Raw genomic sequence first — 16,086 nt, 5'->3', positions numbered from 1 at the left:
CAGGGCTGATGGTAATGGCCGCAGTGGGATGGTGTCGCTCTTCACAAGCGGAGCGGGGTTACCCTGGGGAGGATGATGGAGGAGAGCGGGGGTGGTATAAGTCACCGTTGGTGCCGCAGCGCTAGGTGATGGCGACGGCAAATCAGAGGCAGGGTCTGCGGTTCCAGATCTTTTACTTACTAGTAGTTCAGGTGCTGCCCCAGAGTACCAGTCCCTGCTACGATGGGCTCCAGCCAATCCATGATAGTCAGGGGTCACCGCCGGTGCCTGTGGAAGTCTTTCTAGTGAAGTGTCCGGAACACTCGACTCCTGTTGTCTGTGCGAAATGATATCCCAAGCTGTGCCCGGGAATGTCTTCTGTGTCCAAAGCCAAACATATATGTGCTTAATGCATGCATGTATGGCACTGTACACATATCATATTGGACAAACTATTGTCTACTCTGCACCCCATACTAAAATAGCATGATCCATGTTCAAACACTGCAGGCAGTGGCGTAACTAGACTCCGACGTGCCCCAGGGCAAAGTTTGTCCAGGACCCCCACCCCCTTGGAGCATTCTAAATCCGCAAAAAAAACATACTATTTGCACCCCCCTTCACCATAGTTGTGTAGGAATGACTATCATCCTGTACAAAAGTCTCCAATCCTGGCCCACTTCCTGGTAACTATGTCCCCCATCCTGTACCACTTACTGGAAAATATGTCCCTAATCCTGGTGTATGGCCCCATTATGGCTATATCATGGTATGTCACCATCATGGCACCATCTTTGTATACATGTCACCATCATGTCACCATTGTGGTATCTATAGCCCCACTCTGTCCACATCCTGGTGGCAAACTGTAAGGGTGCGTGCCTACGATCAGTATTTGCAGCGGTTTGGCTGCAGCATACATCAGCTGCGTCCAAACCGCTGCGGTGTACAGTACAAGCATAATGGATGGGAGTTCTATATATCCCGTGCCCACTATGCTTGTTTTTTCCGCAGAAAACACTGACCTGCGGAGCGTCTTTCCAGACCATAGCATGTCAATTGTTTGCTGTGGAATTGCCTGCGTCCTCCGTAGGGAGAACTCCTGTGGAGGAGACGCGCGGCAATTCCCTGATCTCTTCCCTGATCTACAGTCCTGTACCCGGCCATGCTCGGTACTGGTCAGTTCTTTTGGGGTTCTGATGCCTACAGTCCTCCTAGACTATGTCCGTCGCACACTTTCCAATGTCGCTGCCACCAGTCCCCGACTCCTGTGGTCCCGGACCACTGTCTGCGACCCAACCAAGGGCTCGCTTTCCGGGAGCTACAGTTAGGTCCAGAAATATTTGGACAGTGACACAAGTTTTGTTATTTTAGCTGTTTACAAAAACATGTTCAGAAATACAATTATATATAATATGGGCTGAAAGTGCACACTCCCAGCTGCAATATGAGAGTTTTCACATCCAAATCGGAGAAAGGGTTTAGGAATCATAGCTCTGTAATGCATAGCCTCCTCTTTTTAAAGGGACCAAAAGTAATTGGACAAGGGACTCTAAGGGCTGCAATTAACTCTGAAGGCGTCTCCCTTGTTAACCTGTAATCAATGAAGTAGTTAAAAGGTCTGGGGTTGATTACAGGTGTGTGGTTTTGCATTTGGAAGCTGTTGCTGTGACCAGACAACATGCGGTGTAAGGAACTCTCAACTGAGGTGAAGCAGAACATCCTGAGGCTGAAAAAAAAAAAAAATCCATCAGAGAGATAGAAGACATGCTTGGAGTAGCAAAATCAACAGTCGGGTACATTCTGAGAAAAAAGGAATTGACTGATGAGCTTGGGATTTCAAAAAGGCCTGGGCGTCCACGGATGACAACAGTGGTGGATGATCGCCGCATACTTTCTTTGGTGAAGAAGAACCCGTTCACAACCCGTTCACAACATCAACTGAAGTCCAGAACACTCTCAGTGAAGTAGGTGTATCTGTCTCTAAGTCAACAGTAAAGAGAAGACTCCATGAAAGTAAATACAAAGGGTTCACATCTAGATGCAAACCATTCATCAATTCCAAAAATAGACAGGCCAGAGTTAAATTTGCTGAAAAACACCTCATGAAGCCAGCTCAGTTCTGGAAAAGTATTCTATGGACAGATGAGACAAAGATCTACCTGTACCAGAATGATGGGAAGAAAAAAGTTTGGAGAAGAAAGGGAACGGCACATGATCCAAGGCACACCACATCCTCTGTAAAACATGGTGGAGGCAACGTTATGGCATGGGCATGCATGGCTTTCAATGGCACTGGGTCACTTGTGTTTATTGATGACATAACAGCAGACAAGAGTAGCCGGATGAATTCTGAAGTGTACCGGGATATACTTTCAGCCCAGATTCAGCCAAATGCCGCAAAGTTGATCGGACGGCGCTTCATAGTACAGATGAACAATGACCCCAAGCTTACAGCCAAAGCTACCCAGGAGTTCATGAGTGCAAAAAAGTGGAACATTCTGCAATGGCCAAGTCAATCACCAGATCTTAACCCAATTGAGCATGCATTTCACTTGCTCAAATCCAGACTTAAGACGGAAAGACCCACAAACAAGCAAGACCTGAAGGCTGCGGCTGTAAAGGCCTGGCAAAGCATTAAGAAGGAGGAAACCCAGCGTTTGGTGATGTCCATGGGTTCCAGACATAAGGCAGTGATTGCCTTCAAAGGATTCGCAACAAAATATTGAAAATAAAAATATTTTGTTTGGGTTTGGTTTATTTGTCCAATTACTTTTGACCTCCTAAAATGTGGAGTGTTTGTAAAGAAATGTGTACAATTCCTACAATTTCTATCAGATATTTTTGTTCAAACCTTCAAATTAAACGTTACAATCTGCACTTGAATTCTGTTGTAGAGGTTTCATTTCAAATCCAATGTGGTGGCATGCAGAGCCCAACTCGTGAAAATTCTGTCACTGTCCAAATATTTCTGGAACTAACTGTATAACTCCCAGCTCCTCACTCTTTGAGGGCTACCACTCGACTCCCACTGTTCTGCTCTGCTCTCTACTTCCTACCTCCCACCAGTCTGCCTGACCCCTAGGTGGATGGCCCTATTCCAGCTTGAGCAACCCACTGGTGTGTCTGACAGGTTTGATGTGAGGTGTGGTTGGGATTTGTGGTGCTGATGGTGTGACACCGGTTATTGGGAACCTGGAACCATGGAGGGTAGGCCCTAAACCCTGGGTAAGGATTGCAGTACCCTGTGGCACCCTGACATACTCAGGGGTGCCACACACAGTTTTTGAATAATTAAAAAAAAAAATAATTAAAAAAAATAATAATAAAGGACTCCCCTTCTCTATGCTGCACCAATGTCCTCCTCCGTCGCTGGCATGCTGTCAACTGAAAAGCTGGCGCAGTGCATGAAGTCACAGTCATGTGTGGCCCCTTACAGCGCAGGCAGCTGACAGAATATTTACTGCTCCACCTGGCCGGGATTGTGGGTGTGAGGTTTTGAAAGTATTCATGTCCTTAATTTTTGTCCGGCACATTGCAGTGCAGGGACCCAACAGGTCTCTGTGCTGCGATGGATTTCTGCTAGTGCTCATCCTCGGATGCACATATAAATGAAACAAGGGCTTGGCTCGGTGGCCATCCTGCACACCCAGGCCCATTAGCGATACCTGCAACTGCAATTGTTAAGCCCTTGACTGTAGACCCTCCCTTACAAATTCCAGACCTTAAAAGACACATCCCTAAACGGCTATTTAAAAAGCATCATCTTCATTTCTGTCCAAACTCCGTTTGTTTGTATGGTATGGGGTCCATAGAATAAGCATCTTCATTCATGATGTCATGATGTGTTGGATTACCATATTTTTCGGATTATAAGACACAATTTTCCTCCCAAACATTTGGAAGGATAGTGAGTGGTGCATCTTAAAATCCAAATGGAGCTTACCGGGGGTTGGTGGAGAGGGGTAGCAGTAGGCGGGGGCAATGCTACGGCCACTGGACAGGGTCTGCGGCAGCTGTGCAGGGTCTGCAGCGGCCGGTGCAGGGGCTGTGTAGGCAGCTGTGCAGGGTATGCGGTGGCTGTGCATGAGTTGCGGTTGCTGTACAGGGTCTGCAGTGATGCCGGCGGTGGGCAATGAGGGCTTCAAATTACGCGTGTGCAGATGGAGCTCTCAGCTCAAAATCTCCGGCCCAGCAGCGGACATAAGAAAAATGGCTCCCTGAGATCTAGACTTGTTATTGAAAAGATGGTTTGAGGAGCCCATGATGCCATTCTTCTTAGGAGATTCAAATAGGAGAACAACTTGCAAGTGGCCACCTTAATTACCTATTCTCATGATTGGATACACCTGCCTATGAAGTTCAAAGCTCAATGAGGTTACAAAACCAATTTAGTGCTTTAGTAAGTCAGTAAAAAGTAGTTAGGAGTGTTCAAATCAAGAAATTGATAAGGGTGCCCATACTTTTGCACTGGTCAAATTTTGTTTAAATGCGGATTGCACATTTTCTGTTAGTACAATAAACCTCATTTCAATCCAGAAATATTACTCAGTCCATCAGTTATTAGATATATGAAACTGAAATAGCTGTTGCAAAAACCCAATTGTTATAAAGAAAAAAGGTTAACATTAATAGGGGAAATTTTAACCCTGCTCTTTACAGTTATCCACCAAAAAACCTGCCTCCATTAAAGCGAATGGAGCTGGGAGCCACAGTGCAGCCAGAACTTCAGAAGAATGCGCAGCCACGCCCTTACATGGAATGTTGGCGTGTCACAATGCAGCCAGGGAAAGAGACAGACAGACAGGGAAAGAGGCAGACACAGACAGGGAAAGAAACAGACATAGACAGGGTAAGAGACAGACACAAAGAGACAGACACTGACAAAGAGCCAGACTGACAGGGAAAGAGACAGACAGAGAAAGAGAGGGAAAGAGAGAGACAGGTTAAGAGACAGACACAGACAGGTAAAGAGACAGACACAGACAAAGAGACAGAAAGACAGGGAAACAGACAGACAGGGAAAGAGAGAGAAAGAGACAGACAGAGAAAGAGAGGGAAAGAGACAGACAGGGAAAGTGACAGAGATAGATAGACATACAAGGAAAGAGATAGATAGACAGACAGGGAAAGAGATTGAGATAGACGGAGAAAGAGATAGAGACAGTCAGAGACAGACAGGGAAAGAGACAGACATACAGACAAAGAGATAGAGAGAGACAGAGAGATATATACAGATGGGGAGACAGACAGAGAATGGGAGAGAAACAGAAAGAGAGTTACTATCCCGGGCGTTAATATATTCTATTTATACATTCTATCCCGGGAATGTTAATACATTCTATTTTGTTAACAGCGGTTATTAACCCGGGCGAAGCCGGGTAGTACAGCTAGTATATACAGTACAGACCTACAGTACAGACCAAAAGTTTGGACACACCTTCTCATTGAAAGAGTTTCCTTTAATTTCATGACTCTGAAAATTTTAGATTCACAGTCACCAGACCTGAACCCAATGGTTTGGGGTGAGCTGGACAGAGTCAGGGCAAAAGGACCAACAAGTGCTAAGCATCTCTGGGAACTACTTCAAGACTGTTGGAAGACCATTTCCGGTGACTACCTCTTGAAGCTCATCAAGAGAATGCCAAGACTGTGCAAAGCAGTAATCAAAGCAAAAGGTGGTTACTTTGAAGAACCTAGAATATAAGACATATTTTCAGTCATATTTTCAGTTGTTTCATACTTTTTTGTTAAGTATTTTATTCCACATATGTTAATTCATAGTTTTGATGCCTTCAATGTGAATCTACAATTTTCAGAGTCATGAAAATAAAGAAAACTCTTTGAATGAGAAGGTGTGTCCAAACTTTTTGTCTGTACTACATATATATATATATATATATATATATATATATATATATATATATATATATATATATATATATATATATATATATATATATATATATAACATTTATTTATTTTTTTTTTTTCATTAATTTTACTAGTCTCCCTACTGGATTTTATACCTGCATGCACTGATCACTTCTCCTGATCAGAGCGATGCTTCAGTGTTTTTTCGGTTCTCTCCATACCATTGGCACAACAAAGTTTAAAGTTTTTCTTTCATCATTTGCCAACTGTGGTGGGTGCTACACACGTTTTGCAACCCAAATGTGAAGCCCAAGACTTATCCTGGTCTCCAAGCTGTACTCCAAAATAAGCCAGGCATACTCAATGCACAAAGTCTGTGCTATTTCTTTGTTTTTCAACCATGTAGTCTCCACAGATGTAGCAGAATACATCAGGTTTGTTGATGTCGGCTCTTCTTGATTAAGTCATAATTTTTATATGTACCTATATATTTATTAAGGCAGAACTTTTTGGGTATAAACTAAAGGGCCATTTACACGCTGCGACATCGCTAACGATATATCGTCGGGGTCACGGTGTTTGTGACGCACATCCTGTTTTGTTAGCGACATTGCAGCGTGTGACAGGCTGGAGCGACCTTAAACGATCGCAGAAGAGTCAAAAATCGTTTGTCTTTGAGAGGTCGTTTAATTACCAAAAATCATTGTCTGGTAAGTAGCGATGTAGTTCCTCTTTCCTGCGGCATCACACATCGCTATGTGTGACACTCCAGGAGCAACGAACATCTCCTTACCTCCGTCCACCGGCAATGAGGAAGGAAGGAGGTGGGCGGCATGTTCCAGCTGCTCATCTCCGCCCCTCCTCCGCTATTGGACGGCTGCCGTGTGACGTCGCTGTGACGCCGCACGAACGGCCCCCTTAGAAAGGAGGCGGTTCACCGGCTAGAGCGACGTTGCAGGGAAGGTAAGTCCGTGTGACGGGGCCTAGTGATGTTGTGCGACACGGGCAGCGATTTGCCCGTGTCGCACAACCGACGGGGGCGGGTATACTCGCTAGCGATATCGGTACCGATATTGCAGCGTGTAAAGTAACCTTAAGACTGGATTGACAAACTTTTACTGCAGCCAAATTCTGCAGCCCCCAGCTGTGTGCTTATCTCAGCTGTGTATCATATCATATCATCATTTAAATACATAATTTAAAAAAAGGCGTCTGCTCCCCCCATCATTTTGATAGCCAGCCAAGATAACACACAGATGAGGGCTATAGCCTCTAGCTGTCAACTTTATTTTTGGTGGGTTTTAAAATACGGGGAACCCTATGCCATTTTGTCCAATAATTTATTTACTTTTACACTCCACTTCCGGGGCCCAGATAGCTGGTGTGAGATCAACCAATCACAGACGCCGATATGCCGCAGTCTGACTGCAACCAATCACAGACGCTGTCACAGAGAATGGACGCTGGAAGTAGTGAATATTCATGAGTTTTAATGAGTGGATCCCAAAACAGTGTGACAGCAGAGCGGAAACTCAGGAACTATAACTGTCCTGCTTTAATCCCCATTGTGCTTCCTTTTTTTTTTTTTTTTTTTATCCAGGTGGCCGAACCCAAACAATACCATGAAATTCCCTGAGAAGTCTGTGTTCGGGGTGTCCACAACGAACCCTGAACTTTACAGTTCAGGTCCGCCCATCACTATTAACACTAGAACTACTGGACTCGTGACACCTATATAGAAATACATAGTGCAAAGTAGTCAAAATGACTACCTCAGTAGTTCTAGTGTTAAAATGTCAAAAGACAGACCTAAAGTTATTGCTTTTGTTATCACACACAAGTTGCATTGGGGGAATGCATTATTTTCATGGATGCCGATTATCTCAAAAACTAGACCCAATTCAGCAAAAGTACTGGGATTATTTAATTCAGCGCCCTCAAAATGCCCTAAATCCATTAAAAAAAACTTGACACCTAAAAAGAAAAAAAAAAAATCATGCTCAGATGTGTAAATTTCTTTCTGGTTAGAAAATCTCTCTCTCTGTTGGTCTCTCTCTATCTGTCAATGTCGGATTCTCTCTCTGTCGGTCGGTCTGTCGGTTGCTCTCTCTCACCCCCTCTCTCATAGTCACAGATCACCGGCTCAGCATGGTGCTGCACAGCTGTTACACTGCTCCCGCGGCTTCTCCTGCTTTGAAAATGACGGCCACTCATTATTTCATCTAGTATTCACCGCTTCCCCTGCCCACCGGTGCCTATAATTGGTTGCAGTCAGATGAGCCCCCACGCTGAGTGACAGCTGTCTCACTGCAACCAATCACAGCCGCTGGTGGGACGGTCTATATCTTGCAGTAAAATAAATAATTTAAAAAAACAGCGTGCTGTCCCCCCCCCAATTTTGATACCAGCTAAGGTAAGGGTTGGTAGTCTCAGGATGAGGATCCCCACATTATGGGGAGCCCCCCTGCCTAGAAATATCAGCCAGCAGCCACCCAGAAATGCTGCATCCATTAGATGTGACAGTCCCGGGTCTCTACCCGGCTCATCCCGATTGCCCTGATGCGGTGGCAACCGGGGAAATAAGGAGTTAATGGTTGCAGCCCATAGCTGCCACTAAGTCCTAGCTTAGTGATGGCAGGTGTCTATGAGACAACCCCCATCACTAAACTGTAGTGAAAGTAAATAAACACAAACACCGAAAAATCCTTTATTTGAAATAAAAGACAAAAAACCCCTCTTTCACCACTTTATTAATCCCCAAATACCCCTCGAGGTCTGACGTAATCCACACGAGGTCCCATGACGCTTTCAGCGCTGCTACATGGGAAGCTGACAGGAGCAGCTGTAGCACACCGCCGCTCGCTGTGAGGTCCACGGAGCAACTGAAGTGAGTTGCGCTGTCAGCGGTGACGTCACTCAGGTTACCCGCGGCCACAGCTGGATTTTCAGTTCAAACTGCTACAACGGATCCATTTTTTTAACAGATATCTTGCATCTGGGTTTCTACAATCTGCGACGGATCTGTTGCATCAGGCACAAACCGGATTGTGCCTGATGGCAAAAAATTCATGTGTGAAAGTAGCCTTAGGGGTACATTGCACACTACGACATCGCAGGTGCGATGTCGGTGGGGTCAAATAGAAAATGACGCACATCCGGCATCGCAGGCGACATCGTAGTGTGTAAAACCTAGATGATATGATTAACGAGCGCAAAAGCGTCGTAATCGTATCATCGGTGTAGCGTCGGCGTAATCCATAATTACGCTGACGCGATGGTCCGATGTTGTTCCTCGTTCCTGCGGCAGCACACATCGCTGTGTGTGAAGCCGCAGGAGCGAGGAACATCTCCTACCGGTGTCACCGCAGCTCCCGTAGGATATGCGAAAGGAAGGAGGTGGGCGGGATGTTTACATTCCGCTCATCTCCGCCCCTCCGCTCCTATTGGCCGCCTGCTGTGTTACGTCGCAGTGACGCCGTACGACCCGCCCCCTTAATAAGGAGGCGGGTCGCCGGCCAGAGCGACGTCCCAGGACAGGTGAGTCCATGTGAAGCTGCCGTAGCGATGTTCGCTACGGCAGCTATCACAAGGATATCGTACCTGCGACGGGGGGCGGGGACTATCGCGCTCGGCATCGCAGCATCGGCTTGCGATGTCGCAGCGTGCAAAGCCCACCTTAGTGTGATCCAATTGTCTAGGATTAGAGAATTCAGTCAGGAGGAGGAGTACTAAAGTTATCCATTTGCTCCATGCTATCATTCCACAGAAATTGGCTTGCACTAATGTCACAAGAGTCTCCAGATCTTAGGAGACTTGTGACACCTCTGGGATCTGAGTCTCATATGGTCTTGTGAGACCCTGGGTTTTAAACATATTTGCTTTCTTTCAGTGCAGCAAGGGTTAAGTACTCTTTTTTTGCTGGTAGCTTTTTGTTAGTTCATTTCAGGTGCAGCTGGTTGTGACCACTCCCCTACACCTTAAAGGGGTGGTTCACCCATATTTTTTATTTTCTAGATTGATATATTGAGAAACAATGTTTCTCTCAAATACCTTATGTTGGCAATAGTGCCTGTGAGAGGCGCTTTTGCAGACCGCTGTTCCCTGTTCCGTAACCCCCGGGCTCCGTGATGTCACGTCAAGTTCCTGGTCATGTCTCATCATTGCGGCCGGCCCCAGTCTTCCTGGCTCACTGGGCTGTGGGCGGTGTTTCACCGCTTGTCCCAGACCGGTGTGTCTCCTGCTTGCAGCGCTCTGCTGTGAGGGAGGAGGGGGCTGATGGGCTGTGACGAGCGGTGAAACACCACCCACAGCCCATCACTCACGGACACTGCGGCCGGCCGCGGTGTAACAGGAACTTGACGTGACGTCGCCGGATCCCCGAGGTCACGGAGCCCGGGGGTCATGGAGCGGGGAACAGCGGTCCGCAATAGCGCCTCTCACAAGCACTATTGCCTATAATATCGATCTAGAAAATAAAAAATATGGGTGAACCACCCCTTTAAATAGTCTCATGTTCCATCACATGATGCTGGTTATAGAGATTCATTCTGAACTGAAGGAAGCTCTTGTAGCTGCTGGGGTCCTGTTGCCTGCAGCTCTGGTGTCTGGCTATAGCTTTGCAGTATATCCTTTTTGTCTATGTTCCTTTATCTGTCTACCTTCCCCTGTGTCAGACTATTGTAGAAGCGAAGTCTAGTGCACTCACCGGCCTTTGCACTAGCCAGGATGAGTGGAGGATCAGATAGGGACTAGGCATGGGACGGTGATGAGGGGAATGACTAGTATAGGGATGTTAGGGGAGCTCAGGGTTCAGACACAGGTTAGTCTCAGGAGATCACCCAACCCATGCTCCCTATCATCAGGGCTTTAATCTCCCTTTCCATTCCCGTTGTAACCTCTGTGTGCCAGACATTTCCTTATCTGAGCATGACAGCTAAGATGTCATCTGAGTTCAGTCTGGTTTTTACAAAGACTTGAATGGGTGCACACTGTCCGATTTACACAGCCAAATTTTTGGTCCAGTTGAGGGTTGTAGGAAGCTTGATACTGGTTATATTGCAGTTATTCATTCCAAATGGTGTGCAACCAAATATTCAGGGGGTGTGCCCATCCCCAAAATCCTTTCCTAATACATAGTAAATGTAATAATATTAGCAAATAGCTCCAATTAGAAATGTAGTAAAGTTATCACAATATGCCGCTTACCTTGTGTAGGGTATTGTAGCTTAGACATCCATGGTTACGAATAATTTTATTTATTTATTATTATTTATTTATAGAGCACCATTAATTCCATGGTGCTGTACATGAGAAGGGGGTTACATACAGAATACATACACAAGTTACAGTAGACAGACTAGTACAGAGGGAAGAGGGCCCTACCCTTGCGGGCTTACATTCTATAGGATTTTGGGGAGGAGACAGTAGGTGGGGTGTAGATTGGTCGGGGGCGGCAGCTCCGCTCGGTGGTCGGGCGGCGGCTCCGCTCGGTGGTCGGGCGGCTAATAGCAACTAAATAAACTGTCTCTATACGAGTGGTCGTAACCATGGATACCTAAGCTGCAAGGCCTTGCACATGAAGTAAGCGGCATAGTTAATCAGGAGAACTATACTACATTTCTAATCGGAGGTATTTGCTAAATATGACACCTACTACATATGGGGATAATATCTTAGAAATGGGAATACCCCTTTAGGTTGAGGGTGCCAACAATTTTGTCTGGCCCATTTTTATTGTGAAATTATATCCAAATTGCCTTTATTTTCTCTTTTTGTGTGTGTTTCAATACACACAAAAGAAATAAATGTGTATAATATGTATCTAAAATAATTTTCTGTGAGAAATACTTATTTATGGGGTCCCTAACCAAATATTACCTCTATATGCGGGTTTAACCTGCTTGTGTGTATGGGTACTCAATACATTAGCTAAATATCTCTTTGTTATGTTATGTTTGTTCATATTTCTCTGAATTTGGTGTGCAGCTTTCACTTCATATAGATTGTGTATATTTTGGCTAGCAGCCTGTTCACATTTACAGTGGTGTTCCAGCAATCTTTTTGATTGTAATGTAGTTTTTTCTGTCTGAGAACCCAGTCCCGCCCTTTAGCCATGTTATTCAATTTCCTACTCAATTTCAATTTTTCAATTTACACTCTGAAAAAGTGTATGGCGATTATGAGTAATAATGCACATCCATTATATGAGCTATTCATGAGACAGAAGAGCACCTTCAGTAACCGGCTAATCCTTCTAAGGTGTAAGAAGGAAAAATATAGGAAATCATTTGTGCCCACTGCTATGGGAATGTACAACAATAACATTAGTGTTAAATCATCAAGGTGAATGTTTACTTCTTCATTTATTCTACTTTTCAGTTTAGCCACTGTGTATGACCTAATCTAATGTATAATGTTCTTCTGTTAACTCTACTGTCTTGTCAATTAAGTAATTCATGTTGTGATTTAAGTTGTGCTGCTGTGATACCATAATTTCCCACGGGATCAATAAAGTGTATCGTATCGTATCGTATATAGCCAGGTCCCTTGCTTCCCATACACAAGCAGGTTTCAACCGCACATAGAGGTAACATTTGGTTAGGTACCCATACACACAAGCAGGTTTTAACCGCATATAGAGGTAACATTTGGTTAGGGACCCCATAAGTAAGAGATTACCGTGAAGTGGTTATGCGGCAGTAATGAATTGATCAATACATTATCTAAATATCTCTTTTTTTCCAAATAATCCTCAGCAGTCATGCAATGTCACATTTCAATTTTTTCAAATGGCTAAATGTATTTTTCATTCCTTATGTATTATAAAGCAGTTATGCTTCTTCATATTTCTCTGAATTTGGTGTGCAGCTTTCACTTCATATAGATTGTGTATATTTTGGCTAGCACCCTGTTCACATTTACAATGGCGTTCCAGCAGTCTTTTTGATTGTTTGCAGAATTGGAGATTTTTCAAGAGTGGTAGTAGAACTGGGGAAGGTTCCAGGGGTTGAGGCAGAGATGGGGCGGAGGCAGAGTCTCAAGGGAGCCCGAATATTTTGGCAGTATGGAGCCCTGAAATTCCTAATTGCAGCCCTGTTGATATGTCACATATGATGCAGTGAGCAGAAAGGCAAAAGTGATTCTGCAGTGCAGACCAGCGAGCAGCATCAGGGTGAGAACGCCGAAAATGAGCACATACTGCATGCACTTTCAGCAGAGGCTCTGATAGATGTGGGTAATCTTTTAGAAGCTTGGCACCACCAAATTCAGCACATGCACCAGGCAAGGGATGTGTGTCAAGCTAAGGCTATGTGCGCACGTTGCGTACTAGCCCTGCAGATATTTCTGCAGCGATCTGAAGAGCACATGTGCGCTTTAGATCGCTGCAGAAATGTCCGTAGTGAGCGCCGATTCCATGCGCTCTGCCTGCAGCTCCTGCCATAGACAGAGCAGGAGCTGCCGGCAAAGCGCAGGAAAGAAGTGACATGTCACTTCTTTTTGCGCAGCGCTTCGGCAGTAGCCGAAGCGCTGCGCTCTTAGACGCCACGTGCGCACGGCCCCTGCACAATCTCCATAGACTGTGCAGGGGACGCTGGACGCATGCAGTTACGCTGCGCTACGCAGCGTAACTGCATGTTTTTACGCAACGTGCACACATAGCCTAAGAGTAACAAGGAATACTTCAGCTCACCTGCTGCCCAGACAGTAATGCCTTGCAGGTGCCTGGAATCCCCCGGTAAGTCCCAACCGGTTATGGACAAGTATTGAAGAGAGAAAATGGATATGACTTATGACTAAGGACTCTTTCGTGGTTTTAAAATGAAGTCCGAAACGCGTAAAGTTCTCATGCTATAACATCTATTTTGGTCTTCACGGTATTTTTTAATGGTTTAAATAAAGACTTTGATGGTTTTACTTCAAGAGGAATTTGTGCCGGATGTGTGTCAAGCTGCCTAGGCTCAGAACTGATTATGGAGTCATGTCCTTTGCCTGCGCACTCCTCCCAGTTATTTCATGTACCTCTACATTCTTGTTTTTGTCTCCTTTCCTTTACTTGAGTGCAACTACTATTTTTGAATACTGTATGTCATGTTCAGTATGCACCAGTGCAGACTATGAGATTAGGAAGTGCTGACAATGTTTTCTAGTTTGTATTATGGGGTCATGTCCTTTGTCTGTGCACTCCTCCCAGTGTTTTTAATTTTCATTTTGCAGGTTCTATTCTAGTCCATATAATAGTTCAGTTTGGACAAGAGAGGCATAGCAATTAGAGTAGGACCCAGATAAGAGTTACACCTTGACGTTGGTATCTGGGTACAAGTAAATTTGGACACCTTTATTTTCTAAGTAACATATATTTTTCAAAGAATTTTTTTCATGTTTTCTTAACAATAATACGTATTCACATTCCAATATTCATGATCTACATTCTTGTTTGTTCTCCTTCCCTTTACTTGAGTGCAACTGCTATTTTTGAATATGGGCTCATAACTGAGACAAAATTTTGTCTGTTATCGCACACCGCCAGGCCAGGCTGTAGGTTCACCATCAATAGCCACTCATATTTGTTGTTTTTGTCCGTCCACAGCTCCTGCACGGTGTGAGATTTGCCCCCCCCCCCCCAGGCAGATGAGTTTAAGAATGGCCTGCTGTCGTTTATCTCTGGCTGTGTTGAAGTTGGTGGTGCATGTCTTACTGTGATTGGATGTGGAGGATGTGGCGGAGGAAGTGGAGTAGGAGGCAACATTGATCTATATGCGTCCAGCAATCCAACTTAGTGGTAGGGCAAGCGCTGGAATACCTGGCGTCTCATGCCCAACCGCCATTAGGTTTACCCAGTGTGCAGTTATTCCTGCCTGTGCTTATTGGTCTACGTATTCGTACTTATGTGGAGTGAGCAACGGATTTGTTCTGCCACATGTGTGTGCAGAATAAGAGTGCCACACCTGTAAAAATAGTGGCGGCTGAGAACAAAGTACTGCGGTACAGCCAAATACATAATTTGTTGGAAACTGTCTGTCTGAAATCCTGCCATTCAGGCTGGTGGAGACAAAGGCAAGCATTTTTTAAATACTGTCGTTTGGGCCGGGGCTTGTGGGTGGGTATTTCATCTTTCTATGGAGGATTTGGGGAACTTCCATTGGATGGTGTGGATATAGTAGGTGATGCTGGGGGTGTTGTTGTCACATCATGTGCTTGCAGGGAGGCAGGTGGCCCTGGTGATCATGAGCGGGGGAAAAAAAAAAAAGAGGCCAACACCACAGAAGAAAAGGGAACAGGAGAAGCTGAAGTTCTTTCCTGATTTCTCAGGAAAATACTCCACTGCACCTCGTTCTTGTCACTCAGATGACGCATAATGCAGGTGGTGCTCAGATTGATAACATTTTTCCCTCACTTCAGGCTCTGATGGCATAAAGTGAAAACCACCATTCATAATCAGCACATTCCTGGAAGAACTGCTTTGTTGTGAGATTTCACACATGTGCCGAGTGGCAGCAGCTGATGTACCGACTATGGGCCATCCGCTGTGCTTCTGCCCCATGCTCCCTCTTTTGCTGTGGTGCTGTTTCACTATCATTGCCTTCTCTCAAGGCGGGGTCAAGCACCTCATCATCATCCCTTGCATCGTCTTCCATCCACTCCTCAGCTCTGCCCTACTTCCCAGTTTGAACACTGACAGAATTTGCAGCAGTTGGCACCTGTGTTTCATCATCCTCTGAGCTGTGGTGTAGCTGTGTGCCACTGCCCTCCCACTAACTCATCTGTCAACACGAGTGGTTGGGCCTCAGTGCACTCGGTCTCTTCCACTTCTGGGGCAGGGCCGATGGGCCACGGGACCCCAGCCAGTAGTCATCAAAAAGCATGAATGACTGCTGCATGACTTGTGGCTCACACTACTTGACTGAATTTGAATAGGTTGATGTGTAAGGAAGATGATCATAGAACTCGGGAACCAACTCTGAGCTTTCAGGTGTGGACCAGGTGGAAGGCAATGCAAAGGAACTGGAGGCACTGACAGCCATAAATCTAAAACCACTTCAACATTTTCTTGCCTCACCATTTGTGCAGCAGTAAAAACAATGGATCACCATCAGATATTCCTACAAAGAAAGAATGGATCATACATGTAAACAGTAACTTGTAACAGGAACATGTTTATTATTGTCACATACATAAACTAAAGACGTTTATTCAGATAAGGAGATTGTGGATATAAAAAAAAACTATAATGAA

General features: G+C 45.1%; 1 protein-coding gene across 1 annotated transcript in view; it reads right to left on the bottom strand.

Annotated features, from left to right (window-relative positions):
• Nucleotides 1-16,086, bottom strand: part of LOC142312918 (uncharacterized) — a 268,596-nt gene that overhangs the window by 36,508 nt on the left and 216,002 nt on the right. The gene's annotated exons all lie outside the window — the stretch shown is intronic.

The sequence above is a fragment of the Anomaloglossus baeobatrachus genome, chromosome 5 (genome assembly GCF_048569485.1).
Source record: "Anomaloglossus baeobatrachus isolate aAnoBae1 chromosome 5, aAnoBae1.hap1, whole genome shotgun sequence".
Lineage (NCBI taxonomy): Eukaryota > Metazoa > Chordata > Amphibia > Anura > Aromobatidae > Anomaloglossus > Anomaloglossus baeobatrachus.
This window is presented reverse-complemented; position numbering and strand designations above follow the sequence as displayed.